The following is a 23,149-nucleotide window of genomic DNA, read 5'->3' as shown; positions in this document are numbered from 1 at the left end:
TCTTCAGCCTCCTGAGTAGCTGGGATTACAGGCGCCCTCCCCAATGTCTGGCTACTTTTTGTATTTTTACTAGAGATGGGTTTTCACTGTTGGCCAGGCTGGTCTCGAACTCCTGATCTCAGGTGATTCACCCACGTTGGCCTCTCAAACTGCTGGGATTACGGGTGTGAGTCACTACAACCGGCTTTAATGGGATATTTCACTACAGACTTTGATAAACAGAATATTAGCATTTTTGCTGTTGTTTTTATTTCAGTCATTATTTAAGGTTTAACATTGAATTCTTTTAATGGTACCCTCCACATGAAATAATATGCCTCTAAGCATTAATTATGTGCCAGGACAAGAGAATTCATGTTGTCAAAGTTATCATACTCTCTAGAACAATGAACTCATTTTCTTTTTATTAACCCATTACGAATACATGTAAATATTGCATTTACGGGTAGACAGAACTGGAAGAACAGTATTTGTCCTACTTTTGAGATGCAAGATTTATGTGGCGTAATGCATTGAACAGAGTATTGTTCAATGTTTTGAACAATAATATTTTTATTTTATTGCTATTTTTCTTTAGATTCAATTATATTAACAGAAGTAAAGATAAAAGTATAAAAGTTAAAGACCAATACAAATTTAATAGTTATTCTATTCTACATATTGTGTTTAAATGATATCCCTTTTTCTTTTTGTCGTTATAACTCAAGCTGTAAAAGCAAAGGTCCAGTGATGATCCCATATCCTTTTTTTCCAGTGTCATGTTGAAGATCTTTATGTAGAAGGCCGTTCCAAAGGAACTCTTTTTGTGTGGTGGGGGATGGGGTTTTCATTCTTCTTGCTCAGGCTGGAGTGCAATGGCGTGATCCTGGCTCACTGCAACCTCTGCCTCTTGGGTTCGTGTGATTCTCCTACCTCAGCCTCCCGAGTAGGTGGGATTACAGGCGCCCACCATCATGCCAGCCTGATTTTTGTAATTTTAGTAGAGGCGGGGTTTCAGCATGTTGGCCAGGGTGGTCTTGAACTCCTGACCTCAGATGATCCTCGTGCGTCAGCCTCCCAAAGTGCTGGGATTACAGATGTGAACCACCATGCCCTGCCAGAAATTTTTTTTAAGAAGACTGTCTACTAATGGAATTCCTGGCCTGGAGAGGATGTTGCTGTCAAAGGAATGGATTCATTTTTTTATTAAAAGGTAAGACTCTTGGATTCTTATTGGACTCTCCTCTCTGTTCTGAGTAATAAACTTTTTTATTGTTGACAAATATTTATTCACCACCAGGGTTATATTTAATTAAGTCTGAGTTATTTTATGGTTTTTTTTTTTTTTTTGAGATGGAGTTTTGCTGTCTTTGCCCAGGCTGGAATGCAGTGGTGCGATCTCGATTCCATGCAATGTCTGCCTCCTGGGTTCAAGCGATTCTCCTGCCTCAGCCTACCGAGGAGCTGGGATTACAGGCATGTGCCACTATGCCTGTCTAATTTTGTATTTTTAGTAGAGTTGGGGTTTGTCTATGTTTGTCAGACTGGTCTTGAACTCCCGACCTCGGGTGATCTCAGCCTCCCAAAGTGCTGGGATTACAGGCTTGAGCCACTGCATCTGGCCTATTTTAGGTATTTTTATCTTCTACTTTTTAATTTATCTGGGTCCAACATTGAGTAAGTCATGCCGGTGTTAGCTTTTAAAATGTGAAGACTGCCCTCACCTGATTGGCACGCAATTGACATTTTCTTTCACAGTTTTCTGCTACTTTTGCTAAAGAAAATAGTATCCATGTCTTGTTTTTAAGCCTGAGATTTTAAAGCCTATGTGGGAATAAATGATTTTTATAGATGTGTAGAGAAAGATAGTCTTGAATGCAATGTGATATTAAAGGATCCCATTTAAGATTATTGTAATATGTTTCAAAGACCTGTGGGTTGCAAAGTTACCAGTTTACTTGTGAGGACACATCCTCCACGAAGTACCTGATGAGACCATTTGCAATTATTATTTTGTTTGGTTACTGTATAGAAACCTCAAAAGAAGATTTAGTTGTGCTCAAGCATCCCGATTGTCTTTTCTTTTCTTAATTAATTAATTAATTATTTTTTTCCCTCCTGAGATGGAGACTTGATCTTTCACTTAGGCTTAGAGTTCAGTGGCATGATGTTGGCTCCCTGCAATCTCTGCCTCCTGGGTTCAGGCAATTCTCCTGCCTCAGCCTCCTGAGTATCTAGGATTACAGGCATCTGCCACCACACTTGGCAAATTTTTGTATTTTTAGTAGAGACGGGGTTTGACCATGTTGGTCAGGCTGGTCTCGAACTCCTGACCTCAAGATCTGCCTACCTCGGCCTCCCAAAGTGCTGGGATTACAGGTGTGAGCCACTGTGCCCAGTCTGTCTTTTCTTTTCACACCCACCCTTGGTGATGAAATGTTAAATATGTACTAGTGGATATTACTTTGCTGAATATTGCCTAGTGAATTATTCTTATCTTTCAGAGATGAACTTATGAATTCAACAGGTGAAGATTTACAACTTGATAAATCAGCTTTGTGAGGTAGATCTTCAGTCTTTAGTCAGGTTAGAAGATTATGTGAAGTAACGTTTAACATTAATTTCTTTTAATGGTAGCTTTCACATGAAATAATATGCCTCTAAGTATTAATTATGTGCCAGGACAGGAGAATTCATGTTTTCAAAATTCTCATACTCTCTAGAACAAACTCATTTTCTTTTTATTAACCCATTTTTAAATACGTGTAAATACTACATTTTGGGTAGACAAAACTGAAAAAACAATATTTGTCCTACTTTTGAGATGCAAGATTAATGTGGCGTAATGCATCGAACAGGTTATTATTGAAGTCTACACCAGTCAACTGAACAAGCATTCATCAAATGTCCATGATACTCAGGACATAAGAAGTTTTTATTACTAGTATGGAGCCGTGCATATTATCTTTTAATTAGATGATTTAGTTAGATATGTTTTTAAAGAAATAGAAATATAATTGATTTTCTTGTTTTGGCTCTGGAGTGGAGTGGGGACAAAACAGAATGGAATCACACTGTTTGCAATTATTAAAATGGAAGGATTGCAGCAAGATCATATCCCTAGTCTCCCCATAGCAAATGTCATGTGCTAGCTGTTTTGTGTGTGTGTGTGTGTGTGGTTTTTTTTTTTTTTAAGATGGAGTTTTGTTCTGTCGCCCATGCTAGAGTGCAGTGGTGTGATCTCAGCTCATGGCAAGCTCACCTCCTGAGTCCAAGCAATTCTCCCTGCCTTAGTCTCCTGAGTAGCTGGGATTACAGGCCCCTGCCACCACGCCTGCCTAATTTTTGTATTTGTAGTAGCGTTGGGGTTTCACCATGTTGACCAGGCTGGCCTCGAACTCCTGACCTCAGGAGATTCACCCGTCTCAGCCTCCCAAAGTTCTGGGATTATGGGTGTGAGTCACTGCACTTGGATTTAATGGGATATTTCACTGCAGACTTTGATAAACAGAATATTAGCATTTATGGTGTTCTTTTTATTTTACTCATACTATTTTTCTTTTTTTTTTTTTTTTTTTTTTGAGACGGAGTCTCACTCTGTCGCCCAGGCTGGAGTGCAGTGGCCGGATCTCGGCTCACTGCAAGCTCCGCCTCCCGGGTTCACGCCATTCTCCTGCCTCAGCCTCCGGAGTAGCTGGGACTACAGGCGCCCGCCACCTCGCCCGGCTAGTTTTTTGTATCTTTTAGTAGAGACGGGGTTTCATCGTGTTAGCCAGGATGGTCTCGATCTCCTGACCTCGTGATCCGCCCGTCTCGGCCTCCCAAAGTGCTGGGATTACAGGCTTGAGCCACCGCTCCCGGCCTACTCATACTATTTTTCTTTGGACTCAATTACAATAACATAATTAAAGATCAAAGTATAAAAGTTAAAGACCAATACAGATTTAATAATTATTCTTTTCTACATATTGTGTTTAAATGACATCCTTTTTTCTTTTTGTTCTTACAGCTCCAACTGTAAAAGCCAACGGTCCGGGGATGATCCCATACTGTTTTTTCCAGTCTCATGTTGAAGATTTTTATGTAGAAGTTCTTCCCAAAGGAATTTTTTTTTTTTTGAGACAGAGTTTTCACTCTTGTCACCCAGGCTGGAGTGCAATGACGCGACCTTGGCTCACTGTAACCTCTGCCTCCTGGGTTCAAGTGATTCTTCTGCCTTAGCCTCCCGAGTTGCTGGGATTACAGGTGCCCAGCACCATGCCAGGCTAATTTTTGTATTTTTAGTGGAGATGGGGTTTCGCCATGTTGGCCAGGCTGGTCTTGAACTCCTGACTTCAGGTAATCTTCCTGCCTCAGCCTCCCAAAGTGCTGGGATTAGAGGTGTGAACCCATGCCCGGCCAGAAATGTTTTTTTAAGAAGGCTGTCTACTAGTGGAGTTCCTGGCCTGAGAGGATATTACTTTCCAAGGAAAGGATTTCTTTCATTATTTAAGGGTAAGATTCCTGGATTCTTACTGGACTCTTAATCTCTGTTCTGAGTAATCCATCTTTTTTATTGTTGACCAGTAGTCATTCACCACTAGGGTTGTATTTAATGAAATCTGAGTTATTTTATGGCTTTTTTTTTTCTTTTGAGACCGAGTTTTGCTCTCATTACCCTGGCTTGAGGGCAATGGTATGATCTCAGGTCATCACATTCTCTGCCTTCTGGGTTCAAGGTGTTCTCCTGCCCGGCCTCCTGAGTAGCTGGGTTTACAGGCATGCGCCACCATGCCCAGCTAAGTTTTTGTATTTTTAGTAGAGCTGGTGTTTCACCAGGTTGACCAGGCTGGTCTCGAACTCCTGACCTTGGGTGATCCACCCGCCTCATCCTCCCAAAGTGCTAGGATTACGGCACTTTAATCCTAGCACCGTGCCCGGCCTGGGCCTGCTTCTTTCATTCTCTTTTTCTTTTTTTTTTCATTAGCAGTTTAAAATTGGTGACTTATTCAGACACAAGCAAAAGAATATTAGCCCAGCTTTGGAAATAGGTGTGAGCCCATGTATGATTTTCCTAGTTTCTCCTCCCCCTTCGCTTTTTGCTCTCTTGTTAGTATGTTAATTGTTTTCTCTCTCTCAATCTTTTTTCCCCATTTCTTTGGCAGACATTTTTACTTGTCTTGGAAGAGTAGGCGAAGAGCTGTTTTTAGGACTCTTTGAAAGGGTACAGTATGGATGACAGTCTTGGCTAATGGCAACCAGATCCAGGGAGCCGGGGTCAGTGTGAGCTGGAATCAGTTCAAATTAGCAAAGCACTGGTACTCAGTGGCAGGAATACAAGTGACCGCAAATTGTTTAACACATCTGGAAAGGGATACTGACATCATCCTCAGAATCTGTGGGGAATACACATAGCCTGTAAGAAACATTCCTCTTTGACCCTAAAAAGATTCTTTGAAGAATAATACCCTTAGCAATTTTCTAGCCAGCTTGCCTGCTTATTTATCTTTGAGGATAACATGCCTCATGGAGCTCCACAGGCCCCAGAGGATTCTGCATTTGAAAGTGCTGAAGCTGAGAGACTGGGTCTTGGTGGACCCCAAGAGGTCTGCTTTTCCTCTACTCATTGTTCCTTTTTTTTCCCAGCAACTGGCATTGCTGTTTAAATGGGTTGTTCTTTGCCGTTTAATTTGTTTGTTAGTGGTGTGTCAGGATTTGGGTTTTCTGGATAGTTTCCCAGCTGGTGACTTGAGTGGTGGTTAGGGAGGAGCTGTTTTAGGGCTGTTCTGGAGCTATTGAGTTAGGTGTATGGATACTCACAGCTCGTCTGTTGAGGAGATTGCTGTTCTCATTGTGCTGCCTTTGGTGGTGCTGTGTGTGGCCCTTTAGATGTGGGTGGAGGTGAGTTGGGGCAGTTAATGAGATCTTTTTTAGGTGCTTTTGATAAAGTAGCCTGCACTACAGGATTCACTGTGACTTTTTTCCTTAACTTGTGCATATTTCTCTCCTAGCCTTTGCTGTCTTTCTCATGCCTTTGATTTTCCCAGCTCCTCGTGGTTGAAATTACATAAGTCCTCTGCTGTGGTTTAAGTGTGTCCCCCAAAGTTTATGTGCTGGAAACTCAATCCTCAATGCAACAGTTGGGATGTGGGGCCTAATAAGAGAGCCTTCATGAATGAGTTAATGTTGTTATTATGGTAATAGATAAGTAATCACAGAGTGGTCTTATTATAAAAGAGAGTTCAGCCCCTTTTGCCCTCTTGCTGTCTTGCACTCTCTTGTCCTTCTGCCTTCTGTCGTGGGATGATGCAGCAAGAAGATCCCTACTAGATGCAGGCCCCTCAACCTTGGATTTCATAGCATCCAGAACTACAAGAAATAGTTTCTTCCTTTCACCTTTTCCTTTCCTTTCCTTTCTGTTCCATTTGGTTCTGTTCCATTCCATTCCTTTCCGTTCCCTTCGCTTCCCTTCCCTTCCCTTCCCTGTTTTTCCGTTCTCTTCCCTTCCCCTCCCTTCCTCTCTCTCCGCCTCCCACCTTCCTTCCCTTCCTCCTTCCCTCTTTCCCTCTTTCCCTTCCTTCTCTTCCTTCCCTTCCCTTCCTTCCCTTCCTTCCCTTCCTCCCCTTCCTCCCCTTCCTCCTTCCCACCTTCCCTTTTTCCCTCCTTCCCTCCCTTCCCTTCCCTTCCCTTCCCTTCCCTTCCCTTCCCTTCCTCCCTTCCTTCCTTCCTTCCTTTTTTCCTTCTCGTAAATTATGCAGTCTGTGGCATTCTTTTATAGCAGCATGAAATGGACAAAGACCAACTCCATTTTCAAGAGCAAGCCCTTTTGTAGTTTCTGAGCCAATTATGACTACAAAGGAAGTTCTGTAGGTAGCCTCAGATCCACCACCTAGGAAGCATGCTACCAAGCAGTCCTAGCATCTAGGATTCGATCAAGTGCTGGGCAACATGATACCTCTGCAATTTAGCACCTCCCTATATACCTCCAGTTAGCTCAGCCCATCAGGGCTAAAACTACCCCTCATATCCTAGTGTCTCTTGTAGGCAGAAGCCTTGCCTAAACCCTAAGCTGCTTGGCTCACATTCTGTCTTGTGCTTTTTTTGTAGGGGGTTCAAACATACACAAAAGAAATAGGATGAACCTCCACGTACCCAACCCTCCGATTAAGCATTTACCTCCATTTTTCCAGATTTGTTTCATCTACTTTAATCTCCCTAAAAATTTATGTTTGTAAGGGAAAAACTGAATAAATAGCTCCACACTACCTCTCATTTTAAGTCACTTTTCAGAGTAGTAAGTTAGTGACCTAGTAACCTTCCCTTTAGTGACCAATAGCTTTTTTTTCTGAATATCATCATGAACTCATAGATTATTGTTTGCATTTGATGTATTTCAGGCCATTGCTGTCTTTATTGTTTTGGATGCTTACATTGTCTCATCGAGGTTAATAATTATCTCTTCAAGTTGACTCTCCTGTCTTTTTGATGTGATGCTGTTGGACTTTGATGACTTCCTTGCTTTCTGGCAAAAAAGATGTTCCAGGATCAATATACTGTACCATACATGGAGTCAGCCATTTCTCTAGGGGGCCTTAATTCCTGTTATTAGAGAACACCGTTTGGGGTCTTGGACTGAATGACTTTTCTGAACCTCCTCTTCTGAGACTACAGCCTGCGTCCCTGCATATAACCCATTTGGAGCTCTTGCTGGGCACCAGCAGATCTCCTGAAACTGCTATATAGTTCTGCCTCACTCTTACAAAACTCTCTCATCTCTTGAGAGTTTTGTGCTCTGTCCCCAGATATAGTCTTTCTGGTTCTGAAGCTTTTGTTTCAGTCCCCCTGAATTCCACCAGCCCTATGCATGCCATACCTTGGATTGCTAACCCAACCCCAGTGGAGCCTCTTTGGTTAGAATAGTTGCCACACCCCGTGCCTAGTACTCTAGTAAACAAGGTTCTACCTGGGCTTAGGTTAACTTTTGCTCCTTTGGGCCCTGTGTTCTACCAGCATTTCATTTATCTGAAACTCCCCCCTCACCTCCAGACCTTAATTGTTCTTTAATGGTTTACTGCTGCTTCCTGGGTTCTCAAGAACCCAGTTCAGGAGTTTCTGTTTTAGTTTGAGATCTTACAGGCCTGTCTCATCAGGTTGGTGTCAGTCCAGCTAGGATTAGGCAGAATTGGGTGGGGGTTGTAGTGCATTTTTGGCCCAGCATGTACCTGTCTGACTAATTATCTGTCTTTTCTTTCCTGTTGCAATTCATGGGCCTTAGCATCTTCTAAATGGTGTTTAGTAGGTCATCCTGTTGATTTCCTGCTAGGGAGTAGCATACTCTGGCTCTGTACCATTGGCCAAGGGACTTAAGGATAGATGACAGGCTGCAGTTTTGTTAAATGGAACAATATGAAGAGATGGCATTTTGGCAGCAGGGCCTATTTGAATGGTTGGTCCTTTGTCCCTGTGTTGATATAGGCAGATCCTTGACGGGAATTTGGAATGATCCCAAATATTGTAGATCACTGGTACATCAAGTTATCCTCAAGGCTGTATTTCTAACAGTCTTGAATGATATTTTGTGAATTTTTGGAGATTCTCTGTGTAGGGTTTAATCGTTTAGTTTTTTTAGTCGTGCCTGTTTAGTTTCTTTGCAAAGAAATAAGAAATCTGAAAGAGATGGCAGGCATTAGGGAAAAAAGCCAGGAGCCTTGTTCCCCCACCCTCTACTTAGGTTCTGGAACTGTACTCATAGGTGAGTAGTGAGGAGCTGGGCCCAAGCACATTAATCCTAGATGTAGCTCTGCTTTGCGCTCGCTCTAGTACTTGTATCAAATTCACTTCAAGTCACCCAGAGTAATATGTAGAGGAGTCATTCAGGAGCATGCTTATACTTCATTATATCAAATGGGAGATCCTGTAATTTATAGCCTATTATTTCTGGAGTCTGGAGATGGCTCTGCATAAGCTTTGCTGAAGCAGATTTTATTACATTAGAAGAGAACCTAGCTGGCTGCATCCTACACTGGAAGCTTTTAGATGCTAATAAGGAGGTCACAGAACGTAAAGGTCACAGAATGACTCTGGAATCCATTCCCTGCCAAGAAAGAATAATGACGCTCTAGGTTGGCCTCTTTTCATTTCCCTTTGATTTTGAGTAATAAATTATCTCCTCACTTCCCAGCTGAACAGTTTGGGAGTCTCTATTCCCTAGAAAGACTCTGGTCACATGCCCATCAGATTAAATTAGGTGACAACTCTTTGACCTTAATGAATGTTGAAGGATTTCAAAGGGCTAATGGAAATTCTTCTAGAAGTAATTGCAACCTCCGCCTTCTGGGTTCAAGCGATTTTCCTGCCTCAGCCTCTGAAGTAGCTGGGATTACAGGCATCCACCACCATGCCCAGCTAATTTTTGTAGTTTTAGTAGAGGCAGGGTTTCACCATGTTGGCCAGGTTTGACCTCAGATGATCCATCCGCCTCGGCCTCCCAAAGTGCTGAGATTACAGGCGTGAGCCACCGCGCCTGGTTAAACTCCAGTTTTTCGTGTTCCCTGCATAGGTCAAGGTCTTAGGGAGTGATTCATTCCAGCAGAACTCCCTGGATTTTAAGGCAGGTGTTCCATTTATTAATTGACAAAGGAGGCATATTTCTCCCCTGGTAACCTAAAGATTTAGGTTGTTTTCCCAGGGACTCTGTTTTCACTGTGAGGGTTCTTGGAAACTAAGCAGAGGATGAGGAAAAGGCTGTGAATAAGCTTGCTGGTCTCTCCCTGTCCTATAAAAGAGCATACTTCTTCTGTAACCAGAAGACCCTTTTGATTAGTCAAGGCTGGACAGACTGAGATGAGGGTGTGTGTGTGTGTGTTGAGACAGGGTCTCACTCTGTCACCCAGGCTGGAGTTCTGTGGTGAGATCAGAGCTCACTGCAGCTTCTACTTCCTGGGCTCAAGCAATCCTCCTATTTCAGCCTCCAGAGTAGCATGGCGTGTAGGAATGTGTTACCACACCCAGCTCATTTCGTAATTTTTTGTAGAGATGAGGTTTCACTGTGTTGCCCAGGCTGGTCTTGAACTCCTGGCCTCATGGGATCCTCCTGCCTTTGTCTCCCAGTGGCTGGCATTATAGGTATGAGCCACCTCACCTGACCTGCAATTATTTTTCAACAATATACTTTCTCTTTTACAGAGCCACTTAAGCTAAAGATTCCCTTGAGAACAAGTACTGTCCTGTGGTTTCATGGCCTTTCTTCCATTTGTGGTTCTTGCCAAGTGGTATTTCAGTGACCTCTTATCAAGATGGATAAACCCAAGTTTCCCAGTGCTGGAATAGAGAAAATGGATGGACAAGTAAGTCCCACTCAGCACCCATAGCCCAGGCATGGGGACCTCAACACACCTGAGCCCCAGACGTCACCTTTCATTGTGAGTAGCTCTGAGATGACACTTCTGGTTGGTAAATGCCTACTGGCAATAGTTTATGTAACAGCAAGTGAAGGAATAAATAGTCACCAAAACGTTTTCTGTCCCCAACTCCAGCATTAATTGGATTAGATAGTTATTTTATGAAAAATTTTCCTATGCCGCAGTCCTGACCATATCTTCAAGTGAACAGAAAAATTCTATTAAAAAGTGAACCTTCTGTCTCACTCTGTTGCCCAGACTGGACTGCAGTAGTGCAATTATGGCTCACTGCAGCCTCAACCTCCTGGGTTCAAGCAGTCCTCCTGCCTCAACCTCACAGGTAGCTGGGACTACAGGTGCTTGTCACCACACCTCACTAATTTTCCCATTTTTTAAATATTTGGATTCCACAGGACTGACTTCAAAAACTTGAGTAGGCATGGATTTTGGTATACACAGAAATGGGGTAGCTGGAACTAATTCCCCCATATACCAAGGGACAAATTGTATCTGTTTTTACAATTATAGTGTAGGATACATTATGTTCCATGACTGTGGTAATTTTTAATGACAATTTTTAATTGAGTGAAATTACCATAAAAATAATAATTTGCTGAGCTGTTACTAGGTGCCTATAAGTACCACAGATTTTTTAAATTCCCCATATCTCTTCCTTATTTCACTTAACCACTCTATCTTAAATTATGCATGCTTGCTTCAGTGGCACATGTACTTAAGTTGGAACAATAGGCCTCTGTGAAAGAATGACATGCAAATTTGTGAAGCATTCCATATTTTTTTAAAAATGAGGAAAAAATTACTCCCAGATTTTCACTGTGTTTGTGCATATCACCTTTCGTTTAGGTTGAATTATATCCAAAGATGATATTTCCGGAAGTGAGATTACTGTGAGTGACAGGGTATGAGCATTCTTATTACCCTTGATGTAAATTGCCAAGCTTTCAGGCATGGTGGCTGTCAGCCTATAATTCCAGCACTTTGGGAGGGTGAAGTGGGAGGATTGCTTGAGGCCAGGAGTTGGAGGAGGCAGTATAATGAGTAACTGTCTGTATTATTTTAAAAAAATGTCCAAGCTTTATCCTGGAAGGTTTATATACAATTTAAACACCACTGATAGTACAAGAAAATGGCCATTTCACTGCACTTTCACTGGCACAGGTATTATAATTTAACAAGTTACTTTCTGTGTGATAAATAAAAGACTTCATATTACTTTGTCACCTTTTTTTTTTTTTTTTTTTTTGAGACACAGTCTCGCTCTGTCACCCAGGCTCTAGTGTAGTGGTATGATCTTGGTTCACTGCAACCTCTGCCTCCCAGGTTCAAGCAATTCTGCCTCAGCCTCCTGAGTAGCTGAGATTACAGGCACACACCACCATGCTTGGCTAATTTTTGTATTTTTAGTAGAGATGGGGTTTCACCGTATTGATCAGGCTGGTCGCAAACTCCTGACCTCGTGATCTACCCGCCTCGACCTCCCAAAGTGCTGGATTACAGGCGTGAGCCACGTACCCGGCCTATTTGTCACACGTTTTATCTTTCCTTGTGTTAGCTTCTTAGCTTTATTTCTTTATTGTCCTTTTTTTCTTTCTTTCTTTTTTTGAGATGAAGTCTCGCTCTGTCTCCCAGGCTTGAGTGTAGTGGCACAGTCTCAACTCACTGCAGTCTTGACCTCCTGATCTCAGGTGATCCTTCCACCTCAGTACTTGGGTTTATGGGCACATGCCACTATGCCTGGCCAGTTTTTTTTTAATTTTTAGTAGAGACGAGGTCTTGCTTTGTTTCTTAGGCTGGTCTGGGACTCCTGGCCTCAAGCGATCCCCCCACCACCCCCTCCCAAAATACTAGTATTATAAGCGTGAGCCACCATGCCTGAGCTGTCCATGTCTTTTCCATTTATTTATGGAATTAATTTGTCTTTTACTAATGCAATGATCTGTTTAATCTTTTATTAAATTATAAAAATAGTAAATACTTTTAAATAAATAAGTGAAAAATTTCCTTCAGTCTTTAGACCCATAATCTTATCTCAGGAAATAATTGCTATTGAGAAAATGGGCCATATCCTTCAAGACACATACATGGTGATTGAACATCACTTCACATTTTCATATTTTGTGGACATTTGTGCCAATACCTATTGATCTATCTTAATCCTTTTCATGGTTGCATAATATTTTGTTATATAGATGTATCACAGTTTACTCATCAGCTGCTGTAGGCATTTAGGCTCCTTCTAATATTTGCTTTGAGTTCTTTATATAATTAAAAATTAACCCCCTCAGCCAGGTGTGAGGTCACACCTCTGTGGTGTTACAGGCAGGTCACACCTGTAATCCCAGCACTTTGGAAGGTTGAGGTGGGAGAACTGCCTGAGTGTGGGAGATCACCACCAGCCTGGTCACCATAGCGACACTTTGTCTCTACTAAAAATTAAAAAAATATTGAGCTACACATTGCACTGTACACCTATAGTCCCAGCTACTGGGGAGGCTAAGACTGGAGGATCACTTGAGCCTAGAATGTTGAGGCTGCAGTAAGCTATGATCACACCACTGCACTTTAGCTTTGGTAAGAGCAAGACTGTTTCTTAAATAAAATAAAAATTAGATGGGAATATTGCTCGAGCCCTGGAGGTTGAGGCTTCAGTTAACTGTGATTGCACCACTGCAGTCCAGCCTAGGCGATAGAGCAAGACCCTTTTTCTAAAAATAAAATAAAAAGTAACCTTCTGTTATATTTCCCAGTAACACTTTCCCTCCTGTGTTTCTGCTGGAAGCCCTTGCATTTTGTTTGTTTTTCACATACCATTTAAAACTTTTAAGTACTGATGTATGTCTGTGTCATCCCTCTTTTTTCTTTTCTTTTCTTTTTTTTTTTTTTTTTTTTTTAAAGAATGTGTTTTTGTCACTCCAGCTGGATCTACCATGAAAGACTTCTGAATCCAGGAAGAGAGACTGACTGGGCAACATGTTATTCAGGTACAAAAAGACTTGGACTATAACTCAAAAATGATCAAATAATAGTGCGTGCATCAAGTGCAATGGGAAGCTCTTCTGGAGGGTGAGAGAAGCTTCCAGTTAAGGTGACATTGAAGCCAGGTCCTGAAAGATGAGGAAGAGTTGTATGAGAGTGGGGAGGGAAGAGGGACGTGGAGGGATGAGGAATGGGCTGGGATGGGATGGAGTGAGCAGCCCAGGCAGGGAAACCAGCACTGTACAGACCTGGACAATGAAGATGGCACATTTTGTTCAGGGAATGGTGAATTAAGTGTGGCAGGAATGCTTTGTAGAGACAGTAATTTGCTTGTATGGAATTTTGCCCGAGACCTCATTACAGTTTCTAAATTTTTGTGTTATCATGCATCACTGTCCTTGTCAAACAGTGTGATGATCACAATAACATCAAGCATAGTATTTCATTAATTCTCACAAAAACAGGTAGGTGCCACAGTTATCCCCATTTTATGCATGAAATGATGAAGACTTGGGGTTAATGAGCGATTTGCCCAAGCTCACATGGATATTAAGACTGAGTCAAATGTTAGGTCTGGTCAGACTTTAATGCTTGCCTTGTTCATGAGCACCATGCATTGTCTCTCCTATGCAGTTAAGCAGGTAGACAGGTGAGAGAATAACTCATGTTTTTCTCTACTCAAACACTTCTAACCAAATGTATGTGTGGAGTTTCTACACCGGTTCTCCAACTCTCTGGATACCAACTGCGTATTCCACAATTCCATTCCAACACTACCTGGGGTTAGTGCAGACCTCACAGGTTAGGGGCTCAGTCCCACAAGACCACCCTTACTTCAGATGCCAATTGCAAGTCCTAGGTTGTCACCTGTATTTCGACCAACCAGTTAGAAATCAGGGTTTCCCATGACTCTCTTCTTCAGTTTAGTTATTTGCTAGAACAACTCACAGAACTTAGAAAAACAGGTTTTTCCTTTTCTTTCTTTTTTTTTTTTTTTAAAAAAAAGACAGGGCCTTGCTCTGTTGTCCAGGCTGGCGTGCAGTGGTGCAATCATAGCTCATTGAAGCCTCAACCTCCAGGGCTCAAGTGATTCTCCTGTCTCAGCCTCTCAAGTAGCTGGAATTACAGGGTTCCCACCACCACATCTGGCTAATTTCTTTTATTTTTTGTATAGATGGGGTCTTGTTATGTTGCCCAAGCTGGTCTCAAATTCCTAGACTCAAGTGATTTCCCCCCACCTCTGCCTCCCAAAGTGCTAGGATTACAGGCATGAGCCACCTCATCTGGCCAGCTTATTTTCTGTTACTGGCTCAATGTAAAGGCTCCATCTCAGGAACAGCCAGTGAAAGAGGTGCACAGGGCAAGGTAAGTGGGGAGGGGCACAGAGCTTCCATGCCCTCTGTTGAGCACACTACCCTCCCAGCACCTCCTTGTGTTCAGCGACACAGAAGTTCTCCAAACCCTGTTGTTTGGGTTTTTATGGAGGCATGATTGATTGACCATTGGTAGCTAAGTCAATCTCCAGTCCCTTTTGCCTCCTGGAGTTCGGCAGGTGAGGCTGAAAGTTCCAAGCCTCAAGAAATGTGGTTGGGACTGGGTGCAGTGGCTCATGCTGTAATCCTAGCACTTTGGGAGGCCGAGGCGTGCAGATCACTTGAGGTCAGGATTTTGAAACCAGCCTGACCAACATGGTGAAAACCCATCTCTACTAAAAATACAAAAATTAGCTGGGCATTGTGGCACATCCCTATAATTCCAGCTACTCAGGAGGCCGAGGTAGGAAAATTGCTTGAATCTGGGAGGCGGAGGTTGCAGTGAGCTGAGATTGTGCCATTGCACTCCAGCCTGGACTACAAGAGCCAAACTCCGTTCAAAAAAAAAATGCGGTTGGTTCCTCTGGCAGCCAGCCCTCCTCCTGAAGCAGTCTGGGAGCTTGCAGCCACTCTGTCAGCTCAACAGCATCCCACATGCATTCTTACCATGCTGCAGATCTGAAAGACCTCAGAGGCCCTTGTGTCAGGAAACTGGGACTAAGACTGAATATTAAAACAGAAAATGCTCCTATTACCTCCGTCACTAAGGACTTTATAAGAGCTTTAGAAGTTCTATGCCAGGAACCAGGGGCAGAGATCAAATGTGTATTTCTTTTCTTATATTTGAGACAGAGTCTCGCTCTGCCACTGAGGCTGGAGTACAGTGATGTGATCGTAGCTCACTGCAGCTTTGACTTCCTAGGCTAAAGCGATCCTCCACCTTAGCCTGTCCAGTAGCTGGAACTACAGGCGTGCATCACCATGTCCAGCTGATTTTAATTTTAATTTTATAAAGGTGGGGTCTTCCTATGTTCCCCAGGCTGGTCTTGAACTCTTGGCCTCAAGCGTTCCTTTCTCTTTGGCCTCCCAAAGTGTTGGGATTACAGATGGGAGCCCCCATGCCCACCAATCAAGGATCTTTATAAGAGAAAGGAGGAGGTAGGAGAGTCAGAATTAGAGAAGGAGATGTGGTGATGGAAGAAGAGGTCAGAGAGGGAGATTTGAAGATGCTGCACTTCTGGCCTTGAATATGGAGTCAGGGGCCATCTTCAAGATGAGTCAAGGAATGGGGGTGGCTTCTAGAAGCTGGAAAAGGCAAGGGAGCACATTCTCTCTAGAGCCTTCAGAAGGAATGCAGCCCTTCTGACACCTGACTTTAGCCTTAATAGACCTAGTTGGGCTTCTGGACCCCAGAACTGTAAGGTGGTAGATTTGTGGTGTTTCAAGCCACTAAATATAGGGTAGTTTGTTGTAGCAGTAAGAAAAAGTGAACATGAAGCTGGGGCTTTATGTTACAGTTGCTCATGCCTGTAATCCCAGCACTTTGGGAGGCTGAAGTAGGAGGATCGCTTGAGCCCAGGAGCTTAAGACCAGCCTGGACAACATAATGAGACCTCATGTCTAAAAAAGTTTTTTTTAAAAAAGGCTGAGCGCGGTGGCTCACATTTGTGATCCCAGCACTTTTAGGAGGCTGAGGGGGTTGGATCATGAGGTCAGAAGTTCAAGACCAGTCTGGCCAAGATGGTGAAACCCCATCTCTACTAAAAATACAAAAATTAGCCAGGTGTGGTGCCTGTAATCCCAGCTACTCGGGAAGCTGAGGCAGAGAATCACTTGAACCTGAAAGGCAGACTTTGCAGCGAGCCGAGATCGCGTTGTTACACTTCAGCCTGGATGACTGAGACTCTGTCTCAAAAAAAAAAAAAAAATAGCCAGACATTGTGGCATGCAGCTGTAGTCTCAATTCCTAGGGAGGCTGAGGCGGGAGGATTGTTTAAGCCTGGGAGGTTGAGGTTGCTGTGAGCTATGATTGCACCACTGTACTCCAGCCTGGGCAATAGAGCAAGACCTTGTTTCAAAAAGAAAGAAAGAAATGAGCATGATGGGAATGGGGACAAATGGCAATGTTGAGTAGAGTGGTCACGGTTGGCCTCATAAGTGAATATTGAGCAAAAGTTTGAGGCAGATGATGCAGCTGGCCAAGGTGCTGAGGGAAGAGCTCTGTAGGCTGAGTCAACAGGATAAAGGCATTAGGAGGAAACTCCCTGGTGTGTCTGAGGCTCTGGAAGGAGGCCAGTGGAGCAAAGAGAGAGAGGGAGCAAAGTTGGCAAGGAGGCCAGGAAGTTGCTGGGCTGGGATCGGTACAGATCGTGTAAGCCCTGGGACGCTATTCCTGGGGCTTTGGCTTTTACTCTGACTAAAATGGGAACCACCGAGGGGTTCTGAGCAGAGAGGCGACATGATCTGTCTCCTGATTTAAAGCACGCCCTGGCCGCCAAGTTGAGAAAGACTCTGGGAAGATTTGTGTAGAAGCATGGGGGCCAAACTGTGGCAACATCCCAGTGAGAGATGATAGTGGTCCTGACCTGGTGCACAATGGTAGTGAGAGATGGTCAGAGTCTGGATACATGTTGAAGTCAGTCAATAGGATTTCCTGACAGACTGGATGTGAGCTGTGAGAGAAGGCAGGGGTCAAGGTTGAGTTTGATTCTAATTGAATTATTAAGTAATTTAAAAAAAAAAACCCTACTGCCTTTCCCAATCCTACGAAGTAAAGGATGCTAGATAAAAAAAATCCTGTCAGGCCAGGGGCAGTGGCTCACACGTATAGTTCCAACAGTTTGAGAGGCAGAGATGGGAGTATGTTTTAAGGCCATGAGTTTGAGAGCAGCCTGGGCATCATAGTAAGACCTCCTCTCTACAAAAATAAAAGAAAGAAATTTAATAAAATAAAATAAATATAGCGGGGCATGGTGGTGTATACCTACTCAGGAGGCTGAGGTGGGCAGATCTCTTGAGGCTAGGAGTTTGAGGCCAGCTTGGGCCACATATTAAGACTTCTCTCTCTAAAAAAATTAATAATAATTTTAAAAAGCCTGACATGGTGGTACTTGCCTGTATTTCCAGGTATTGGGGCAGCTGAAGCAGGAGCATCTCTTGAGCCCAGTTGGTCAAGGCTGCGGTGAGCTATGATTATACCACTGCACTCCATCCTGGGTGACACAGTGGGACCCTGTCTCAAAATACAAATACAAATGAAATGAAATCCCAAGTCAGACCAGTCCCTTCTAGGCTATGTAGGCCTTGCAACCACATAGCTGCATGATCGGGTTTGTGTGGCTGTGGATGAGGAGACCCCTGCCCAACTGTTGTTGGCTTTATAATCAGTTTATTTTTCAGTATAGTAATCAAATATATTTCATCATACTTGATGGTCTCAGATATGTGTGGGTTTTGGAATTCCCCTTGGAACAGGTTGTAACATCTTATTTGTTCCATCATTCCATAATTTTAAAAATCTGATCATTGTTTAATAAGATCGGAATTGATATTAGACTACCTAGTCAGTTTTGATTATTGAGAAAATGAAATTGTATTGTTTGTACTTTATCCAAGATTGGTGTCATATTGGGTAAATCTAATCAATACTTGAACAAATGCAAAATTAGAGCTTTATCATGAAAAACTATGTCATTCTTGAAGAAGATGCCATTTCTTTTTTTCTTTTTTTTTTTTTGTTTAAGATAGAGTCTTGCTCCTGTCGCCCAGGCTGGAGTGCAGTGGTGCAATTTTAGCTCACTGTAACCCTTGCCTTCTGGGTTGAAGCAGTTCTCCTGCCTCAGCCTCCCGAGTAGCTGGGATTATGGGTGTCCACCACCATACCCAGCTAATTTTTGTATTTTTAGTAGAGACACGGTTTCACCATGTTGGCCAGGCTCATCTTGGACTCCTGACCTCAGGTGATCTGCCTGCCTCAGCCTCCCAAAGTGCAGGGATTACAGACGTGAGCCACCAGGCCCAGCCTCCATTTCTTTTTCGTAGTCTTTAATAAATAGCTGGTATTGTTGCAGACTTGCTATTTAGGCACTTAGGAATTTTTCACTAGAAGGCATGTAAAGAAAGACCATGGGCATTTGTAATGAATTTAGCATTCATTCTTTGCATGACTGTCCCCAGAGCTGTAACTTTACTAATGAATTGTTTCCAAACCACTTAGCTAGCAACCGAGCCTAACCAGCCACTCACCCTGGTTATTCAGTGCTCTTTTGTTCTTGTCTGTTTCTCCTCCAACTTGGCTGCACTCACAAAGTGATACAAACTTGCATTTGTTTTCCTTCCTTTTTAGAGACAGGGTCTTGCTCTGTTGCTCAGGCTGCAGTACAATGACATGGTCATGGTTCACTGTAGCCTCAAACTCCTGGACTCAAGCAGTTCTCCCACTTCAGTCTCCGAAATAGCTGGGACTCCAGGCATGTGCCACCATGCCCAGCTAATTTTTTCATTTTTTATCATAGAGATGGGATCTTGCCAGGTTGCTCACACTAGGCTCAAAACTCCTGACCTCAAGTGATCCTCCTGACTAAGCCTCCCAAAGTGCTGGGATTACAGGCAGGCATGACTACCTGTGCTATTATTTTAAATAATAGCTTTATTAAAATATTATTCACATGCCATTCACTTTATTTATTGAAATCTGCAATTCAGTAGGTTTTAGAATACTCAGAGAGCTGTGCATCGATCACCACAGTCACTTTTAGAATCTTTTATTACCCTATAGAGAAATCCATACCCCTTAGCCACTACCTCCTACTCCCCCCACCTGCCTTGGCCCCCAGCCTTAGGCAACCATTGATTCATTTTTTTGTCGCTATAGATTTGCCTAATCTGGACAAATAGAATTCTACAATATGTGATCTTTTGTGGCTTTTTTTCCCTCTTAGCACAATGTTTTCAAAGTTCCTTTATGTCATAGTGTGTATCAACATTTCATCGTCCTATTGCTGAGTAATACTCCGTGGTAGAGACACGCTGCATTTTGTTTATCTGTTCATCAGTTGGTGGACATTTGGGTTGTCTTCATGTTTTGGCCATTATGAATAATGCTGCTCTGAAGATTGTTGTACAATATATATTTGTGTGGATATGTATTTTTATTTCTCTGGGATATATGCCCAGGAGTGAAGTTGTTGCATTATATGATGACTGTACATTTTGAGAAACTGCCAGACTGTTTTCTTAAGTGGCTACACCAGTTGGGTGTGATGGCTCACACCTGTAATCCCAGCTACTCAGGAGGCTCCGATGGGAGGAATTGAGCCCATGAATTCAAGATCAGCCTGGGCAAGATAGTGAAACCCTGTCTTGATTAAAAAAAAAAAAAAAAAACAAAAAAACAAAACCAATTGAAATGACAGGAAAAGAAATACCCAAAGTGTTTACACGCTTTTATGTTCCCACCAGTAATGTATGTGGGTTCCAATTCCTCCACATCTTCACTGACATTATTTTTTTTTTAGATAGGGGCTTCTCTGTCTCTTAGGCTGCAGCCCAATGACACCATCACAGTTCACTGCAGCCTTGACCTCCCAGGCACAAGTGATTCTCTCATCTCAATGCCTGGCTAACTTTTATTTTTTTTTGGAGTGATCGGATTTTACCGTGTCACCCAGGCTGGTCTCATACTCCTGGCCTTGAGTGATCTACCCACCTCAGCCTCCCAAAGTTCTGGAATTACAGGCTGAGCCACCATGCCTGGCCTTCACCAACATTTGTCATTATGTTTTGTTTTTTCTTTTATACCTTAAAGCAGTATAAGAACAAGTGTCTTCAATTACAGGAAACAATATAATCCCAGGGCATTGGGAGGCTAAGACAGGAAGATGTGTTGATGCCAGGAGTTTGTTTTCTGTTTTTTTTTTCAGACAGAGTCTCACTCTGTGGCCCAGAGTGGAGTGCAGTGGTGCGATCTTGGCCCACTGCAACCTCCGCCTCCCAGGTTCAAGTGATTCTCCTGACTCAGCCTCCCAAGTAGCTGAGACTACAGGTACACGCCACTACTGCCCGGCTAATTTCGTATTTTCAGTAGAGTCGGAGTTTCACCATGTTGGCCAGGCTGGTCTCGAACTCCTGACTTCAGGTGATTTGCCTGCCTCAGCCTCCCAAAGTGCTGGGATTACAAGCATGAGCCCCCATGCCCAGCCTGATGCCAGGAGTTTTAGACCAGCCTGGGCAACCTAGCAAGACCTTGTCTCTACAGAATATTTAAAAATTAGCCAAATGTGGTGGTGCCTGCCTATAGTCTCTCTCTCTCTCTCTTTTTTTTTTTTTTTTTTTTTTTCTTTAACTTTTTGAGACATGGTCTGGCTCTGTCTGAAACTCCTGGGATCAAGTGATCAGTCCTCCCACCTCATCCTACCAAGTAATAGGGACCACAGGTGCATGCCACCGAGGTCTTGCTATGTTGCACAGGCTGGTCTTGAGCTCCTGGCCTCAAACAATCCTCTCACCTTGGCCTCCCACAGTACAAGGATTACAGGTATGAGCCACCATGCCTGGCCCCTACCCTGCCTGTTGAGAACCAAAAGAAGGATCCAAATTCTCCTTAGCTCAACTCGAGCCATTTCCTGATTGCATCATCAGCAAGGAGCTGGTTATTGGGCTGTCCAGACCTCCCAAGTGGCACAGAAATGAGGTGAGGGAGTTTTCCTGCTCCTCCACTCTGTGAGGAGTTGGAAGATGATGTTTACTCGTTTGCAGAGAGAGATGCCTTGTAGGCACCTTAGGATGGAGGGGACCCTGATTCCAATGTCATTTTTTTCTTTAGAAACAGGACCTTGCCTTGTCACTCAGGATGGAGTTCAGTGGTCCAATCACGGCTCACTGTAGCCTCAAACTCAAGCAATCCTGCCACATCAGCCTTCCCAGTAGCTGGGACCACAGGTGAGCACCATGACACTCTGTGAATCTTGTTGTGATTTTTTTTGTAGAGATGGGGCCTCAAGTGTGTTGCCAGAGCTGACCTTGAACTCCTGCACTCAAGGGATTTTCCTGCCTTGGCCTCCCAAAGTATTGGTATTACAGGCATGAGCCATTGTGCCCACTATCTCTGGTTCTTAACCTTCTGCCTCCCTCTTCCACTTTTAAAGAATGCTTGTAATTACATGGACTCTTCTAGATATTCCAGGATAATCTTGTTTTAAGGTCAGCTGATTTTCAACATTAATTTTATCTGCACTCTTAATTCCCCCTTCCTATGTAATTGTGCTGTGTAACATAGGACATGAACAATTGGTGGGGGTGGGGGTTATTACTTTGGCTACCACAGTAACTGTTTTGTGCTAGGTACTGAGCTAAGCACTGGTGAATTAAGCATGAATAACACACTCTCCCTAATCTCCATCCATTCATGGGAGGAGCACCTCACCTGCCATGCTCCTGAGAATCTGGGGAGTCAAGGAAGTCTTCCGTGAGGAGGTGATGCCAAAGCGGACAAGTGACAGAGGAGCTGAAGCTAGCCAGGAAGAGAGTAGAGGTTTAAGGGGAAGCGTATTATAAGCAGAGGGCATCACCCACTTCAGAGAGTCCCAGAGGAGAAAGATGAGGCTCAGCTGGACTCCATAGTAGGTGAAATGGAGAGGGGCAAGCAGTGAGGCTGCCTTGCAAGGCAGGGCAGAGCAGGGGCTGTTAAGGAGTCTGGACTTAATCCCGGAGGCAAGGAGAAGTGATGTAAATGGGGGAGTAACGTGATGAGATTCACGGATTAGAGACATGGTTCAGGCTGCTATAGCGAAGGCACCAGGAGGAGCAGATGGCTCAGTGGGTGTGCAGGAGACCTCTCACTGAGTTTAGGAAGAGGTTTTTAAAATAGAAGAAGTTTGAGTAATTTAAATGATGGTGGGAAGGAGCTAAAAGTGGGGGATAGGTTAAAGATACAGGAAAGTGGGAGGAAGAACTGACAAGTGAGGTTCCTGAGAGGGCAGGAGAAGAGGAGATTCCCATAGGGGGATTAATACTTTCTTTTCTTTTTCTAAGACAGGGTCTTACTCTGTCACCTAGGCTGGAGTTCAGTGGCATGATCTTGGCTCACTGTAGTGTAGACTTCCCAGGCTCAAGGGATCCTCCCACCCCAGACTCCCAAGTAGCTGGAACTACAGGTGTACACCACCACCACACCTGGCTAATATTGTTCTTTTTTTTGGGTAGACACAGCGTCTCACTATGTTGCTCTGACTGGTCTCCAACTCCTGGCCTCAAGCGATCCTGCTGTCTAGGCTTCCGAAATTGCTGGGATTACAGGCATGAGCCATAATGCCTGACCTCTGCTAGTTCTGTATTCTCTAGAGATGTCTTTACTTCGTGCTAGTGTGTCCCTCATTATGCTGATCCTCTGTTAAAATTAATACCTTTTTTTCTTTTGAGATGGAGTTTCACTCTTGTTGCCCAGGCTGGAGTGCAATGGCGCTATCTCGACTCACCGCAATC

The 23,149-nt window shown here is 43.4% G+C and overlaps 1 long non-coding RNA gene across 4 annotated transcripts; it reads left to right on the top strand.

Moving 5' to 3' along the window:
* The first annotated feature begins 38 nt into the window (after nt 1-38).
* On the top strand, nt 39-23,130 carry LOC139362902 (uncharacterized). 4 transcript variants are annotated; one of them, XR_011622482.1, is made up of 8 exons: nt 39-1,192; nt 2,484-2,542; nt 3,989-4,473; nt 10,144-10,304; nt 13,296-13,360; nt 17,795-17,849; nt 21,190-21,359; nt 21,492-23,130. It is a non-coding gene; the product is annotated as an uncharacterized lncRNA (long non-coding RNA). The 4 variants fall into 4 exon arrangements; XR_011622485.1 differs by lacking the exon at nt 17,795-17,849; XR_011622483.1 differs by lacking the exon at nt 21,190-21,359.
* Nucleotides 23,131-23,149: the final 19 nt, after the last annotated feature.

This window comes from Macaca nemestrina, chromosome 4, assembly GCF_043159975.1.
Source record: "Macaca nemestrina isolate mMacNem1 chromosome 4, mMacNem.hap1, whole genome shotgun sequence".
NCBI lineage: Eukaryota > Metazoa > Chordata > Mammalia > Primates > Cercopithecidae > Macaca > Macaca nemestrina.
Note: the sequence above shows the minus strand (reverse complement) of the source record. Positions and strands in the feature narration are given on the sequence as shown.